Here is an 18,872-nt window from a genome sequence, read left to right as displayed (position 1 = left end):
TTCCCCCGGCTTCCCTCATCAACAGCTCACTCTTCTTTCTCTCCATAGTGGCCGACTCCTTCACACTTTCCGCTCTCATCAGTGGGTCCTCTTCTTCCCGACCAATGTCTAATTCTCCACTCCCACTTCTGGGCAGCAAGGGTGCCCATGCCTGACACATGCCCCAGTCTGATGACACAGCCTCCAAGTACATTTCTACATTTCTCTATCCTTCGTTCCCTGTGTACCCCACCCTCAGCCTCTTGCTCTTCTCTGAAAGCCTCATTTCCAAGCCCCTGTACGAGCCTCTGGCTCTGGCTCCTCCTGCCTCGTTTCCCAGCCCCTGCCTGTCACTTCCCTGAGGGCGGGCTAGAGGGGCATGGAGGCTCTCCTTCCAACCCGTCTCCCCTCCACCAGTCTTCCTGTCTTTCCACCATAGCATCTCCTCTCACCTCCTGACTCAGCTTCTGTCTCAGGCCCCTGCTGCTGCAGAGGCATCCTTGCGCTCCTCCCACCACAAGCAGCCTGAACGCGGGACGCCCCCTCACCCCAAGTCAGCTTGGTTCCTGCCTGGCCCCCAACATCAAAGCTCAGTCCAGTTGGTCCCTCCCTGTGAGTGTCCCACGGCAGTCAGCTGCTGACTGCCGTTCATTGGTGCGGACCACTACCAGCCGCCCCTGGAGCCAGAGTTCACATGTGGACCTCCTAGCCTGTGTTTGATCAGCTGAGGCCAAATCCGCAGCCTTCTAGGAAATGGGGCCCACCAGCTCTCCTGTGTTCTGGAGCCAGGGTCCTAAGGCAGGCCTGACATGGCCCAGTGGCCAAGACATGGGGAGGGAGGGAGGGCGAGGGGAGAAAAGCTCTTTTTCTCTTTTCAGTGTGTGTGTGTGTGTGTGTGTGTGTGAGATGAGCGGGGGTGGTGGTAATGTATGTATTGTGTCACTGTGTCAGAAAGTGCTGGGTGCCACAGGCGTGTTTGTTCGTTTGTCACTGTGCTGTACAAGCGCCAAGCACTTACTCCGTGTGTTGTGTGCCAGAGGTTGGAGGGCTGTCACGCTGTGGGTGTGGTGTGTGTGTCAGGTATCGTTATGTCCCGTGTGTGCTCATGCTGTGGCTCAGATGCGTGCTGGGCCAGTGGTCTGGGGTCCGGTGGGTGCTCTGATGGGTGTGTTATCTCACTAGGTGGCGGTGCTGTGGGGGGTTGCCTCACACTTGGCTTCTTGGAGACTTGGGTGTCACGGTGCTGGTGTGTAGTGGGGGATACGCTGTGTGTTACTAGGTGTATGTGTCTGTTGGGAGGCTGTGACCTGTGTGGCGTGAGGTTCGTAAACCCCAAACCCAGTTCCCAGTGCCTGTAGCTCAGATCCGGGAGTATCCAATTTCAGGTGAATTGGGGCCAAATTCTTGTATAAGTTGTCCCACTTCCCACTCCACCCCTGCCCTGTAGGTCAGGTCATCCTGCAGTTCCTGCAGTTTAATCCAAACCATCAACTGAAGTTCCCTGAATACTCGGCTTCTGATGACCAGAGTGGGAGGAGGTAGAGGAGAAGCAGTGGGAAGAGAAGGAGTGGGAGGGGGAGGAGGGGAGAGGGGAGAAGCAGGAGGAAAGGAGGAAAAAAAAGAAGGAGGGGAAAGAGGAAGAGAAAGAGGAGAAAGAGGAATAGGAGGAGAGGAAGCGTGGAGCATGGAGGGCCAATCGGAGGGCTTGCCTGAGTCCTGCGACACTCTTTTAGGCCCTGGAGATACAGTAAATCCAAGTGAGGTCAGCACTCAGAAGGCCAACTTCATGGGCTTGTGGGAGAGTCAATCAGGCGGACCTGGTTTAATCTGGGGGAGCAGGAAAGATGTTCAAGAGGAAGAGGTGTTTGGGCTGATGTCTGAAGCTGTGATGTGTGAAATCTGCTCTGGGTGTCTGATTCCAGCACTTGGGAACATTTCCACTTACTTTCTCGGTTACCCAGGCTCAAGCTAAGGGGGGTTTCTTTGGATGATTCCTCTTCCCCCACATCCAATCAAGTTGGCAGATGTTGCAATGGCTCGTGCATTTAACGGCTCACTCGACAAACAGTCATGGAGCCTGGACTCTGCTAGGCTCCATGCCCGGCCTCAGGAAGCCAGCCATGAGCAAACGGGACCAGGTTCCTGCCCACATGGGTCCCACCTTCTCGACGCGGCCCTCTCTGCCACTGCTCTGTGTCAGGCCCCAGGCAGGACTCTGGCAGCCTCTTCACTTCTCTCCTGCCTCTAGGTTCACCCATCTGGCCCACGTCCTCACTGCAGCCAAGGGAGCTTGAAAAAGCTGTGTTCATTCAAGGAAGTTCATTGTGGTCCTACTGCACGCCAGGTAGAGTTTTAGACACTTGGGATATATCAGTGAACACAACCAAGTTCCCTCAAAGAGCTAACAGTGGAGCAGGAAGAGATGAACAACAAGCACTAATATAATAAGTAAATTATATGGCATGTTATAAGCTGGTACACATTTTGGAAAAATCAAAGTAGAAAAGTACTAAGGATTGGGGATGCTAGAGTGAGGGGCAGGGTGCAGAATTACTTAAGGTGGTCATGGTAGGCCTCATCTAGAAGGTGAGATTTGAGCAAAGACTTCAAGGAGGTAAGAGAATTAGCCATCCAGCTATCTGGGAGAAGATCGTTTTGGACAGAGGGAACAGTCAGTGCAAAGGCTGTGAGGTGGGAGTGTGCCTGGCATGGTTCGGGAACAGCCAGGAGACCGGTGTGGCTGAAGTTCAGTGGACGAGGGGCTGGAGATGCCGAGGATAGGATTGCAGAAGGTTTGGAGGCCAGTGTAGGGAAGATAACTTTTACTCTGAGTGCGATGGGGAGCCTTGGGAGGATCTCAAGCTATGTTGTAAGGGGATCTTCACGGGCTCCTTAGTGGGGGAGTCTGGAGGGGGCAGGGGCATAGACAGGGAACCAGTCAGGAGGCTACCGCAGTGATCCTGGCAAGCTCAAACCGATCAAGTGGCAGAGGAGCTAGGATGATGGGTTTTGTGTGCTCTAAAAATCTGCGCGGGTAGGCAGGGGCCGTGGAGGTGTCATCATAGCTGGCAAGCAGAGGGGTGGCCACAGAAAGGTCAGACAGACGTGAGCTGGCCACCGAACACATGCAGGGGCCGGGGGAGCCCTAAGATGTGCATGGAATCCTTTCTGCTCAGGCCAAGCATCTAGCCCCACCCCAGCCCTCAAATCAGCCAGTAATACTGGGCCAGGTGCAGGCTGAACATATAGACTCATCCTAGAGCTTATGGAGCCCTTGCTAAGCGACTGTCTTACACAGTCCTCCCACAATGCTGTGCAGTAGATGTTTGCATCCCCGTTTTACAACAACAGTAGCAATAGCTGCAGCTTGCATGTTGCTTACTATAAAGCAGGCACTTATTCTCAGAGCTTTACGAGCATCATTTGACCCTCACGACCATCCTATGAGGTAGATATTGTTATCATCCCCCTTATACATGTGATGAAATCGAGGCACAGGAGAGGTCAAATAACTTTGCGCAAGGTCACACAGTTGATAACAGACAGAGCTGGCATTTAAACTGAAGCATCCTGGCTCCAGAGTTTGTGCTCTTAACCCCTCTGCTGATAGGAAAACAAAACTCAGAGACATGAGCGACTTCCCAAACTTATACAGCAAGTTTGCGGTGAAGTTCGTATTTGCGCCAACACACCTGACTCATAGCCCAGCGATTCCTCTGACATGTCCCACATTTCCCCAGTTTCCACCCTAGCACTCCAAGCTCACACAGGCTCTGAAGGTCGGCCATTGTCTTTAGATTTTATCTTCATTTAAAAAAAATGTTCTTTTGCCTCATCCCCTCCCCCACTTGCATGTTTCCAAGTAGAAACTTGGCGCTTTCACACCAGCCCGTGTCCTGAATGGCAGAGGACAGGAAAGGAGGCTGAGCTGCCGACAAGTGGGTGGCATTTGCTGGAGGCATTTTTCCATTCAGTAAGTGTCTTCATCCCTCAAAGACTAAAGGAGAGATCTGAGGAAGGAGTGCTGTGGGCTGGGCTGGAACAATCCTTCCCAAGCCTCCCCGAAAGGTACACACATGTTTGTGGTTGTTCACACATATGTGTGCCTGTGTTCTCACACATACGTCTGGACGAACGAGGTGTGGGGAGGACAGCGTTTGTAGGAGCTTCTGTGTGTATCTGTCTGGACTCGTTTGTATTTACCGATGTCTGTGTGTGTGTAAAACTGCGGCGGGGCGGGGAGTGAGTACATGTGAGCATGCGTGTGCCTGATGCACGATGGGAGTGGGCTGGGTGTGTGCATGTGTCTGTGAGTGGGGATGGGTGTGTGAGGTTCTGGAGCACGGGCTAACCTCTGGGCCCTTCTGCTGATCCAGCTGGCCTCAGCCTGCCCTGCCCAAGTTGGGCACACCTGTTGGCCCAGTTCTGCAGCCCACATCAGAGATCGCCTGCCTCTCTGCTGCAGCTTCAGTCTCCTTGTCACTCCCACCCGGTTTGCAGCCTCTCCCTCAAGACCGTTGTAAGAGAGGTAAGCACGCGCTAGTCCAGGACCCCGAGACCTGGCATGATGGTGTTCCTGGGGGCCTGGGATCAGGCAGAGGCTGCTGCCATCAGAACAGGAAGGGATATTCATATCAAAGCACTCTGACAACTCCACTTTCCCCACAGCACGGATGGGGACTGTGTCTGTCGAAATGTAGTCAGGAAAACAGAAACCATCCTAGGTCTTTCCACAGAGGAAGTTTCATCCAGGGGTTAATCGGGTAGCACAGACTCAGGAGTCAGACAGCCCAGCTTCAGGTCCTGGCTTTGCTGTTTACTTGCTGTTTGACTTGAGTAAGTTACTTAACCTCTCTGTGCCTCAGTGTCCTCATCTGGAAGCTAGGGATGATAACAGTGGTATGTAGCTCACAGGCTCATGGGGAGATTAAATGAGCCCATGTATGTAAAAGTGTTCACAGCAGTGCCTGGCGCAGAGTAAGTGCTGCATAAGTGCCGGTTGTTATTGGTAGTAGGATGGTGGCTGAGGAGTTGAGATGGACTTTCTGGGTTCCTAGGATCTGCCCCACCTTAAGAGGGTACTTTCCTTTCTCTGGATCTCTGCCTGTCCCAGCATCTGGTCAGGAAATCCTTACACACTGCCAGTACGGTGGCAGAAAGAGGCAGTGGGCAGTATCTTGCCACTTTGATCTGAACTGGGGCTTCTCGCCCTCTTTTACCCAGAGTGCTCTTCATCAGCTTCCAGATGCACATGCACATCTGGATGCACATCAGAGGCTCAGCCCCGTTCCAGGCATGGCCCCAGCCCTTTAATCCCAGCCCCTTGGAACATCCACACACACCTGCACAGCTCGTGATTCACAAAGGACTCACCAGCCATTAGTTCATTTGGCAGGCATGACAATCCTGGGAGATGGATATTTTTAACCTTTTTCCTCCTTGACAGATGAAAGCTGAGTCTCAGAGAGGTTGAGCAACTTACCGAGGGGCACACAGCTAGTACATGGCAGATCCAGGACGTGAACTCACAGCTGTCTGACTTGAGGCCCACATTCATAACCGCTCTAAGCCATGGCCTCTGAGGGTCTGTGGACGTGGTCTCTCCCACAGCAACCTAAGCTCCCTGAGACCTGTGTCTGTTTGTCAATCGGCGTCCAGCAGTGCCTGGCAGAGTCGAGTACCCAATGGGGTACAGCCCAGAGGCCAAACTCAGCCTAGATATAGGTTTTGCTTAGCTTGTACAATATTTCTAGGAAGTTTAAGATTAGTCATCAAGATTGCAAAATGGGATGATTTTATGTAAAGATCCCAATTTTCTGCTCCTCTCTAAAAATTCAGGAGATGGGGCACGTTGCCTCCATTTCACCCCAGCCCTGAGCACTCCCTGCTGGAGCTCCAGCTGCCATTCCGCAAACTGCTTGCCCCGTGGCTTCCTGTCACTTGAATGGGCATCTGAGCCAATGCCTCCTGGGGAAGAGTGGGAGCCCTAGGGAAGGGCTGGGGGCCAAGGTGGCTGTCTACCCACATGAGCTCTCCAACATTAGCTATGTATTCATCTATCCTCCAGCTCATTCACCCAGGCCTCTCTCTATCTCCACCCCATCTAGCACAGGACTTAAGACAGGGACACAGACAGGATTTTTGCTCATAAATCAAGGGCTTTGGGATGGTAGAGGACAGGGGCATTTCTTCTGGCCAGAGTGAAATCGGGGGAAGCTTCCAGGAAGAGGCTGCATTTGAGCCTGGAAGGATAGGCAGGCTTTTGGATGAACGGAGATGGGAGCGGAAGGGAGGGTACAGTTAGCAACACAAGTAACAAAGGCAAGGAGGTGGCCGTGTCCGTGTTGTGTGCTGGGACACTTGAATGGTTGAGTACAGCTGGGTCTTGGGGTGATGGAGGGGAGCAGTGGAAGAGGGGATGGGAACTAACATTTGCTGACCCTTCGTCTCTGGAGATCCTAGTCCCTGCCTGGCACCCTGTGAAGGACATGCCTGCAGTAGCTCAGTTAGTTCTCACAGCAATCCTGTGAACCCGAGACTACAGAGGCAGTCATTATAAATGAGTGAATTGAGGTTCAGAGGTTGGGCCATTTGCCCCAAACCGCACAACTAGTGGAAGAGCTGGAATTTTCCCCAGGTCCATGTTGAGAGACAGCGGGCTGGGGAGCCAGAGAAGGCTTTCAGCAGGGGAGTGGCCTGGTCTGTCATGCCCTCTGGGCCACAGGGAGGTGGCCCAGGGGATATGGGAGGGGAATTGCAGTCTCTTCCACCTCCTCCCCCCACAGCTTACACTCTCCAAGCCTGTTGATCCCACCTCCTAAATAGGTCTCCATCCCCACTGCCTTGCCTTTTATCCAGACTCCCTCCCATTCCTCTCAGCTGGACCATGGCAGGAATCTTCCACCTAAGTCTCCCTGCTCACTTTCTTTCTCTCTTCCCATCCACTCTCCGGCCGCAGCCAGAGTGAACTTCCAAAGGGTCAGAGCTGACTGTGTCACCCTCACCCCATGCTCACAGCCACTCATTTGCTGGGAACTCTCCAAACAACTCCCTGTCGCCTGAAGGGTCTGCTTTCCCATCAGCTTCTGCCTCTGTCCTTTCACTCTTCCACGCCTTTCAGTGCCCAGCTCACTCCTTACATCCTTTAGGACTCAGTTCACGTGCTACTTTCTCCTGGAAGCTTGTCCTGACTTCTCTCCTCCCATAGCTGGTTTAGGCGCCCCTGCCCTGGATTCTCAGAACTCTCTGGGCTCACCTCCACCATGGTCCTTTCCTGTGCACCCTGCAATAACAGTCCCTTCCTTCGCAGTCTCCTGCAAGACCGGCCTTCCTCCCTGGCAGGACCGAAGGCCGGTAGGGTGCAGTGGTTAAGAGCATGCACTCTGGACTCAGATTGCCTGGCTTTGAACACTGGAACTGCCATGTAGTAGATGTGGGCGCTTGACTAAGTCCCTTTGCCACTCTATGCCTCACTTTCCTTCTATAAAATACGGATTATAATAGCATCAACCTGGCTTTTGTGAGAAAGAAAGGAGAGGGTCCACATAAAGCACTTAGAACAGTGCTCAGCTTACAGTAAGTGCTCAATAAACACAGCTATTATTACTCATTTCTGTAGCCCCAGGGCTTGGCACCAAGTAGGAGTTTGGTGGCTTAATGGGGGGTCTGGAGACCATGGGTCAGGGGAGACTGGCCTTCTCAGAGAGAGGCCTTGCTGGAAGATGAGCCCCTTGCTAAGTGGCTGGAAAGGGGTTGGGGGCAGACGTGGCCCCCCGGGGGGCAACTTCAGAGCTAATGGCTGCTGCATGTGGCAGCTCCTATCTGGTCCAGTCGCCAGCCTCCCCCATCAATGTGGTTCTAATAGTCAGCTGACACCTCATTAGCCTAAGTCCAGGCCCAATTCTGCTGCTGCGCAGTGAGCGAGCAAGTCGCTGGGGGTCCAGAGGCTCGTTAGGGCCAGGCCTTCACCAGGGCCAGAGGGCCCACAACCACTCAGGGCCCAGTCAATGTGTTTCCAATCAGCAATTAGTCTTTAATTAATGGGGCTGCAAAATGATTGTTTTCCCATCTGAATGGTGGAGTGGGCAGGGAGCCGGCAGGAATGGCCATCTGGGGAATGTTAAGCTGGAGTTACAAGAGGAGACATAAAGAAAGGAACCAAACACCCCAATTTGGGCCCAAATCATGGCCCTGGGCAAGCTGAATGGCACCCAGCCCAGTGGCAAATGAAAGCCAGGCCTGGGCTCCTGGTGCCACCTGCTCTTGCCCAGGGTCCAGCGTCCCCAGTGGCTCTGGGGATGGCCAAGAAGATATTCTGTGGGACCTTAGTTTCCCCAGATGCACCACGAGGGGTTTCCTGGTGGTTCTCCAGGGGCCTTCACAGCTCTGGGGCACTGACAGAATTGCCCATGTCATACATCACTTAGTTTCTCCCTCTTTGACATCCTAGCCAGGCCTCATCTCTAAAATGGTCATCACCATTTCTACCTCCTAGGCTCATTGGGGTGAAAAATAATCCTGTAAACTGAGAAGTGCTGTGCTGGGCCCCTGGGGCTCGGGACTGGGAAGTCATCCATCAGCTCCTGGGGGTTCCTGTCCTGAGTGCCTCTGAGCCCGGTTCTCATATCCTCCACTCCCACCAGCCAGAGGAAGGAGAGCAAATGAGGAGAGAAGCCACTGTACATAGTAAGCTGCTGCTGAGTTTGTCTGCTGCACTATCCCACTGAAGCTTTGCTATAGCCCTCTGAGGCAGGGATTGTTTTTATTGCCCCAGTTTACAGAAGAGGAGCCTGGGCTACTGGGCAGTTTACTGAGTGAGCACTGAATCCAAAGAGGTCCCACTTTGGAGCCCAAGCACTTAACCACCAAATAAGCAGCAGCTTCTCTTTATTTTGAGAGGCCCCATCTTGGACAACAGTTTGACACACTTCCCTGACATCTAGAACCACAGGCAAAGGACATCAGCCCTGGCTAAGCTGTCAGTGATAAACATAGTCAGCCCTCCCACAGTGTGGATGAGGAAACTGAGACCCAGAGAGGGTGGGGATGTGTCCAGGACCATACTGTAGGCTCTTGACAGTTCTGGCCTTGAGACCCAGCTTACTGACTCCTAGGTCTGTTCAGCTGGAGCAAAATCCCAACCCTGGGGCTTCTCCCTCTCCCTCATCCCTGCTAGCCTGTTGATTCTGGCTCCTAGATACGCCGCTTATACATCAGCACCTCCGCATTCTCTCTGTGCCTTCCCTGGGGTCAAGTCTTCTACTCCCCCTACCCAGACTGGCTGCCTCAGCCCCCTCGATGGGTTTCAGATGAATCTTCCAAATGTACACCTCGGATCCTATTGCACACTTGCTCAGAAAGCCTCAGTGACTCCCTACCGTCTGCTGAATGAAGTACAAACTCCTCAGCCTGCCATACAGGGCTTTCTACATAAAGCTCGAATCCACTTTTCCAGCTTTGACTCCATTTTCCCACTAATAAATCTTATGCCTTAGTCAACCTGAACTCATCAAAGATTGGTTTCCTGCCCCATAGGATTATTGTGAGGATTAAATTAGTCACTCTACGTAAAGCCCTTGGAACAGTGCCTGGCACAGAGCAAGGGCCATATTAGCGTTGTTAAACAGATACAAAAACAATATGTGGACCTGCCTGATCTATGCCCATCTCCAGGCTTCTCTGCTCACTCGGTTCCCTAAACCCTAACCCTTACCCTAACCTTTCCACCACTCTCTCTGCATAGCCAAACCCTACCCAGCCTCCAAGGCTTTCAGCTGTCCCATGTTACTTCCTCCAGGCAGGCTTTCCTGATGTCCTCTGCCCTGGAATCCCACTGGCATTCTTTTCATCCTCTCCCATGGCTGCCTAGTCAGTCTTTATTTTTTTTATTTTTTATTTTTATTTTTTTGCTGTACGCGGGCCTCTCACTGTTGTGGCCTCTCCCGTTGCTGAGCACAGGCTCCAGACGCACAGGCCCAGTGGCTATGGCTCATGGGCCCAGCCGCTCCGCGGCATGTGGGATCTTCCCAGACCGGGGCACGAACCCGTGTCCCCTGCATCGGCAGGCGGACTCTCAACCACTGCGCCACCAGGCAAGCCCCTAGTCAGTCTTTTATTAGTGATTGGTGTGTGCATATGCTCTTGAGTAGCCCCGAAGCAACTTAAGGGTAGGTGATAATGGTGTAGGGAACAGAGCACAGGTGTGGGCATCAGACTGACTACCATTTAAATCTCAGCCCTGCCAAGTTCCAGCTGTGTGACCTTGAACCTTAGCCTCTCTAAGCCTCAGTTTCCTCAGCGGTAAAATAGTCCTTACCTGACAGGGTGCTTTTGAAGGGTTTGGCCCAAGAGGGAGTGAACTCTCTGGCACACAGTGGGAGTTCAAATCTCATACCCTTTTGTGCTGAGGAACTAGAAAGGAGCCCTGGCAGTTATGGGCTGAGACTTGGCTGCTTCTGGCCTGGGAGTTATTTCATAGGTGACTTGACCTCTTCCCATATCCTGAGGCCCAGGTGACTGAGCCCTTCCCCAGTCCTCTTCCCTAGTCCAGCCTTCAGCACTTACAGCAGTGACCTGAGCTGGTCACAAAAGCCAGCTGCCCTTGTGTTTCTTAAAATGATATTTGCCATTGACCAGGGAGGGGTGGCCACCCTGAGTCAGTGCCTTCTGGCAATTTCTTTCCAATCATGTTCATGGGAATCAGAGGGCAAAAACCCTGGGAATTCTCCATGGGTTCCAGCCCACCTGCCAGCTCCCAATGGCCTTGCCCAGGCTGCTTCCTTGGTCAGACTGTGGGCCAGCCCCGCTTGCATTCCCTGCATCAAGGGAGCTGGAAAATGACCCCATGTCTGTCCTCACCTTCTGAGGATTCCCAGGTGGGCAGACTAGGAGCTGTGCAGAATGCCTAGGGAGGCAAGAGGCCTGGATGTTGTTCTCACACTGCCGATGACTGGCCATGAATACCGGGGCCAGTTCCTCCCTCTCTTTGACCTTCAGATTTTGAATTTCTACCATGACACAGTCCTGGCCTCCATGATCTCTTACCTGGATGACTTCACTAGCCCCTGACTCATCTCCCTGCTTCCACCCTTTCTCACCTCAGTCTACTCTCAATACAAAAGCCAGCAGGGTCCTGTTAAAACATATACCACATCCTGTCATGCCTCTGCTCAAAACCATCCCTTGGCTTCTCAACAGCCATAGTAAATGCCAAAGGTCTTATAGTGACTTATAGACACAAAATCATGGATTTTCAATCTTGGCTGCACATCAGAGCCATCTAGGGAGTTTTTAAAAAAAAAATACCAATACCTGAATCTCATCCCCAGAGGTTCTGGCTTAATTGGTCTGGGATGCAGTCTGGGTGTGGGAAGTTTAAAAAGCTCCCCAGATGAGTTTTGGTGAGAACCACTGCCCCTGTGATCGGTTTCCACCTCCCCCCTTACCTCTCTGACTTTAACTCTTACTCTCCCCCCATTCACCCTGCTCCAGAAACTGCCCTTGCTGTTCCTCAAACACTCAAGGAACACTCCCACCCAAGGGCCTTTGCACTTACTGCTCTGACTGCTTGAGTTGCTTTATCTCCAGCTACCTGTGGAGCTACCTATGTCCAGCTCCCTCACTTTATTCAGATTCCTGCTTAGATGTCACCTTCTCAGAGAAGCTTTCCCTATTCACCCAAGCTAAAATAGCACCATCCATCACCACTATTACTATCTGACCATTGCCCTGCCTCATTTTCCTTATAGCACTCATCACTATCAGGCATATTGTTTGTTTATTCATTTATTTATTTGTCTGTCTCCCTTCACTAAGGTATCAGCTCCATGAGGGATAGTGTTTTGTTTTGTTTATTGCTGTATCTCCAGCATCTACAATAGTGCCTGGAACATAGTAGATGTTTTATAAATGTTTGTTAGATAAGTGAATGAATCAAAGCAGTAGAAAGGAAGCTTGAGAATTGGTCCCATATAGATTGGAATTTCCAGCTCAGTCTTTTCTAGCTCTGTAACCTTGGGCAAATCATTGAACCTCTCTGATCTTCAGTTTCTTCAGCTGTTAAATGGGCCTAGGAATGTCCACTTTATAGGGTTATCATATAGACTGATTGCTTAAGCCAGGTGACTGGTCATTTGGTATTTTACCTACCTCCTAGCTTTCCCCTAACAATTGTTTAGCTTTTTACTTTGAAATGATCATATAGTCGCATTACAAAGACAGTACAGAGACATTAGCAAGAATGGCAGAGTAAGGACTTCCAAAAAACCACTCCTCCATAGAAACAACAAAAACACTGGTCAAAACAGTCAGGATCAACTTTTTTACAACTCTGGAAATTAACCAAAGGTTTTCAGCAATCCAGGGAGTGTTAATTGAAGAAAAGAGACTGAATCTTGGTAAGAACAGTGAAGTTTTTGGTATTATAACTTGCTTCATTCCTACCCATGCTCCCCAGATCTACAGTAGCCTTGAAGATGAACAGCCTGAAATCACAGTGAAAACCAGCAACCTGGCAACCACTGGAGAAGGAAGAATAGGGTCGGAGCCTCATTCTCCGAGAATTGTCATTGTTTGACCTATCTGGTGGTTCACATGAAGACACCGCTTGCAAGGCTTGTCATTATTTAACTAGACTAAGAGTTCACCCAGTGCAAACAGCTTTTTCCTCAGAAGTATTTGTTGAAAAAAATCAGTGGAAATCATTTAATTGTTTAATATCATGGCTATCTGAGGTAGTAGATAAGATCTGGAACAAATGATAGGCTAACCAAAAAACTTAAAAGGAAAAGCTAAATAATGATATGCCCATAAGGGTCTTGGCAGATCTCTCATATATTCTTGTAAATCTAGAAGGACACACAGGCTTTGCACCTGTTACTGAAATAATTGAGAAGGTCCTAAACATTCACTTCTGGCTGACTTTGAAGCTCTGCACAAGCAGGAAGTGAAGGATAAGGTCGAGTTGTAAACCGCCTGGCTGAATGTTGAAGATGTGCCCCCAACCTTGTGGCAAAGACTGGGAAATTTATTAGTTCCAGGCATTTAAGAAACTTTCTGTTTAATCATTATCTGACCACTAAACAAGCAGAAACTTCACTGGCCACACATGTCAAAGAATACATACTTTCTGGAATTAGTTCCAGAAAACTCACTAAACAAGTGAACAGCAACAACAACAAACCCTGATGACAAGGGAGAGTCTGATTTTTCATAGTTGCCATATCATATTATTTAAAATGTTCAGTTTTGAGCAACAAAAAAAATGAAACATGCAAAGAAACAAGTATGGTCTATAAACAGGAAAAAAAGCAGTTCATAGAAACTGTCCCTGAGGAAGCCCAGACATTGCACTTACTAGACAAAGCCTTTTATAATATGTCCAAAGAACTAAGGGAAATGAAGTCTAAATAATTAGAGAAAAATATAATGACGATGTCTCACCACATAGAGAATATAAAAATAGATACATTATACACAAGGACCAAATATATGTTATAATAACTGAAATGAAATATTTACTAGGGGGTCAACATCAGATTTAAGCACGTAGAAGAAGGAATCAGCAAAGCTGAAGATAGGTGAATTAAGATTATTCAGTCTGAAGAAGAGAAAGAAAAAAGAATAATGAAAAGTGAACAGAGCCTCAGAGTTCTGTGGGAAACCAGCAAGCATATCAACATATTCATGATAGGAGTCCCAGAAAGACAATTGAGAGAGAAAGGGGCAGAAAGAATATTTGAAGAAATAATGGCTGAAATCTTCTCAAATTTGAGGAGAAACAATAATCTACACATCCAAGAAGCTTAATGAATTCAAGTAGGATAAACTCAAAGGCATCCACACCTAGACACTTTGTAATCAGTCAAAAACCAAAGCCAAAGACAGAATCTCAAAAGCGTCAAGAGAGAAGTGACTCATCACATAAAAGGAATTCTCAATAAAATTAAGAGCTGATGTCTCATTAGAAATAATGGAGGCCAAAAGGAAGTCGGATAACATATACAAAGTGCTGAAAGAAAAATGTTGCCAACCAAGAATTCTATATCCAACAAAACAATCCCTCAAAAAATGAAGTAAAAATTTAAATATTTTCAGATACACAAAAACTGAGAAAATCTATCTTTACCAGACATGCCCTGTAAGAAATACTAAAGAGAATAATACAGATGTTGATGAAAGGGCACTAGACAGTAACTTGAATCCACATGAAGAAATAAGGAACACCAGTATTTTTTGTTTGCAATGTTTCTTCTCTCCCATCTGACTTAAAAGACAACTGCAAAAAAACAATAATTATAAATCTGTGTTGATGGGTATACAATATATAATAGTGTAACTTGTATGACAATAAAAGCATAAAGGAGGGAGGAGGGAATGGAATTATATAGAAGCAAAGATTTTGTATACTACTGAAATTAAGTTGTATTAATCTGAACTTGATTGTTATAACTAAGATGTTTATTATAATCCCCAGGGCAACCAATAAGAAAATAACTAAAAATATATATAGTAAAAAAAGACCAAAAAGAGGATTAAAATGATACACCAGAAAATACCTATTTAACACAAAAAAAGCCAGCAATGGAGGAATAAAGGAACAAAAAGACATTATATATATATATATATATATATATATATATATATATATATATATATATATATATATATGAAAAAGTGGCACGATGGCAGATATAAATCCTACCATGTCAGTAATTACATTAAAACAAATGGATTAGATACTCTGATTAAAAGGGAGAGATTGGCAAAATGGATTTAAAAAAAAAAAACAGGATCCAGCTATATATGCTATATACAAGAGACAAACTTTAGAATCAGACAAAAATGGATTGAAAGTAAAAGAATGGAGAAAGATATACCATGCAAACAATAACCAAAAGAGAGCTGGAATGGCTATACTAATATAAGACAAAACAGACAAAACTTGTTACTAGAGATGAAGACTATTTTATAATGATAAAAGAGTGTCAACCCATCAAGAGAATATAACAATGATAAAAATATATGCACCTAAAAGGAGAACCCCAGAACACATGAATCAAAAACTGACAGAATTGAAGGGAAAAATAATAGTTGGAAACTTCAATACCTTACTTTCCATAATGGATAGAACAAGACAGGAGATCAACATGGAGATAGAAGACAACACTATAAAGCAACTAGACCTAAAGATATCTATAGAACACTCTGCCCAACAACAGCAGAATACACATTCTGCTCATGTCTATGAAACATTCTCAACATAGGCTCTATGTTGAGTCATAGAAGAAGTCTCAAGAAATTTAGAAAAATTTAGATCATGCAAATTATATTCTCCAACCATGATAAAATGAAATTAGAAATAAATAGCAGAAAGAAGTTTGATGATATCTCAAATATATGAAAATTAAACAGCACACTCCTAAATAACCAAAAAGTCAAAAGAAAAATTACAAGGTAAACTAGAAAATATTTTGAGATAAATAAAAACAAAAACACAACATACCAAAACTTATGAGGTGCAACTTAAGGAAAAATTTATAAATGAAGATGGTTTTATATAAAAATAGTGATTTCAAATCAATAACCTAAACTTCCAACTTAAGAAACCAGAAAAAGGGATAAAACTAAATCCAAAGTAAGTGGAAAGAAGGAAATAATAAACACTAGAGTAGAAATAAATAAAATAGAGAGTAGAAAAATGACAGAGAAAATAAAAGGAACCAAAAATTGGTTCTTTGAGAAGATCAACAAAATTGTCCAAACTTTAGCTAGACTGACCAAGAAAAAAAGCTGGAAATCTCAAATTACTAAAATTGGGAGTGAAAGAGTGTACATTACTACCAACCTTACAGAAATAAAAATGATTATATGGTAATACTATGGGCAATTGTATTATACCAAATTAGAAAACCTAGATGACAAATTGGACAAATTCCTACAAAGGCACAAACTACTGAAACTGACTCAAGAAAATCCTAAGGAACACACACACACACACACACACACACACACACACACACACAAAAGCTATTAGAGCTAATAATCAAGTTCAGCACAGTTGTAGTATACAAGATCAATATAAAAATTTTGTTTCTATGCACTTGGAGTAAAAATTAAAAATAGAATTAAGAAAATGGTACTGTTCACAATAACATCAAAAAGTATAAGATAGTTAGGAATCAATTTAACAAAAGATGTGTCAGGTTGAACACTACAAACTATTGAATGAAATTAAGTCCTAAATAAATGGAAAGACATCCCATGTTCATGGATGGGAAGACTTAATATTGTTAAGATGCCAATACTTATCAAATTGATCTACAGATTCAACACAGTCCCTAACAAAATCCCAACTGCCTTTTTTGCAGAAGTTGACAGACTGATACTAAAATTCAAATGAAAATATGAGGGCCAAGAATAGCTAAAACAATCGTGGTGGTTAACGTTATGTGTCAACTTAAGTGGACCATAGGATGCCCAGGTAGCTGGTTAACATTATTTCTGGGTGTGTCTGTGAAGGTGTTTCTGGAAGACATTAACATTTGAAATGATGGACTGAATAAAGCAGACAGCTCTCTCCAATGTGGGCAGGCATTATCCAATCTGTTGAGTTCCTGAATAGAACAAAAAGTCAAAGGATGGCCAAATTCACTTTCTGCTTGACTGCTCAGCTGGAACATCGATTTCCTCCTACCTGCAGTGTTCCTGGTTCTCAGTCTTTTAGATTGGACTAGAAAGGACACCATTGGCTCTCCAGCTCTCAGACCTTTGGACTATACCACCAGCTATCCTGGGTCTCCAGCTTGCAGATGGCAGATTGTGGGACTTCCTAACCTCTATAGTCATATGAGCCAATATGTATATCTATATCTATATCTATATCTATATCTATATCTATATCCTGTTAATTCTGTTTCTCTGAAGAACCCTGACAATCTTGAAAAAGAACAAAGTTGGTTCTTTGAAACTTCCTAATTTCAAAACTTGCTACAAAGCTACATTAAATCAAGTCTCTGTGGTACTGGCATAAAGATAGACATGTAGATGAACAGAAAAGAATAGACAGTCTAGAAATAAACCCATAAATTTATGTTTAATTAATTTTCAATGAAGGCATCAAAACCATTCAACAGGGAAAAAGAATGGCCTTTTCAACAAATGGTTCTGGCACAAATGGATATCCACTTGCAAAAGAATAAATTTCGACCTCTACCTCATATCATATACAAAACAATACCTCAAAATGGATCAAAGACCTACATTTAAGAGCTAAAATAATAAAACTCTTAGAAGAAAACATAGGTGTAAAACTTCTTGAACTTCAATTAGACCGTGGTTTCTTAGATATGACACCAAAAGGGAAAGCAACAACAAGAAAGCATAAATTAGACTTGATCCAAATAAAGACTTCTGTGCCTCAAAGGACACTATCAAGAAAGTGAAAAGACAACCCACAGAATAGGAGAAAATATTTGTAAATCATATATCTGATAAGAGACTAACATCCAGAGTCTATAAAGAACATTTAAAAGTTAACTATAAAAAGAAAACACAATTTTAAGATGGGCAAAGAATTTGAATATCCATTTCTGCAAAGATGATATACAGATGACCAATAAGACATGAAAAGGTGCTCTACATCATTAGTCATTAGTGAAATGCAAATCAAAACAATGAGATACCAATTCACACCCACTAGGATGACTAGAATCAAAAATTCAGATAACAAATATTGAAGAGGGTATGGAAAAATTCAAGCCCTCATACTTTGCTAATGGGAATGTAAAATGGTGCAGCCTTTTCAGAAAACAGTCTAGCCATTCCTCAAAATGTTAAGTATAAGTTACCGTACAACCCAACAATTCTACTCCTAGCGCAGATATCCAAGGAAATTGGAAACATACGTTCACACAAAACCTTGTACATAAATGTTCATAGCAGCATTATTTATAATAGCCAAAATGTGGAAACAGCCTATATGTCCATCAACTGATGAATGGATAGAAAAAAATGTGATATATTCATACAAGGGAATGTTATTCAGTCATAAAAAGGAATGAAGTACTGATACATGCTGCAACATGGATGAACCTTGAAAATATCATGCTAAGTGAAATAAGCCAGTCAAGAGGACCACAAATGATATGATTCCATTTATATGAAATGTCCAGAATAGGCAAATCCATAGAGACAGAAAGTAGATTAGTGATTTCCAGGCCCTGGGAATTTGGGAGGAAATGGGGAGTGACTGCTAATGGGTACTGAGTTTCCTTATGGGGTGATGAAAATGTTCTGGAATTAGATAGTGATGATATTTGTGCAACATTCTGAATATACTAAAAATACTGAATTGCACACTTTAAAGGGTGAATATTATGGTATATTAATCATATCTCAATAAAAATTGTATAAGAAAAACAGAGTCCAGAGAGGTTCCATGTGCCCTCCATCCAGTGACTATATCTTACATAAATATAGTACAATATGAAATCCAGGAAACTGACATTGGTACGATGCATGCATATAGTTCTATGCTATTTTATCACATGTAGATTTGTGTAACCACCGCCGTAATCAAGACACAGAACTCTTCCGTCACCACAAAGATCTTCATGCTACCTCTTTAGAGTCACACCCTCCTTCATTTACCCCACTATCCCTAACCCATGGCAGTCACTTATCTACTACCCGACTCTGTAATTTTGTCCTTTTGAGAATGTTATATAAATGGAATCACATACCATGAGACCTTTGGTATTGGATTTATCAACATAATTCCCTAGAAATTCATCCATGCATCTATCAAGAATTTGTTTCTTTTGATGCCCGAGTAGTATTTAATGGTATAAATATACGTTTGTTAAACCACCTACCTATTTAGGGTCATTTTGGTT

The sequence above is a fragment of the Delphinus delphis genome, chromosome X, assembly GCF_949987515.2.
Source record: "Delphinus delphis chromosome X, mDelDel1.2, whole genome shotgun sequence".
Classification (NCBI taxonomy): Eukaryota; Metazoa; Chordata; class Mammalia; order Artiodactyla; family Delphinidae; genus Delphinus; species Delphinus delphis.
Note: the sequence above shows the minus strand (reverse complement) of the source record.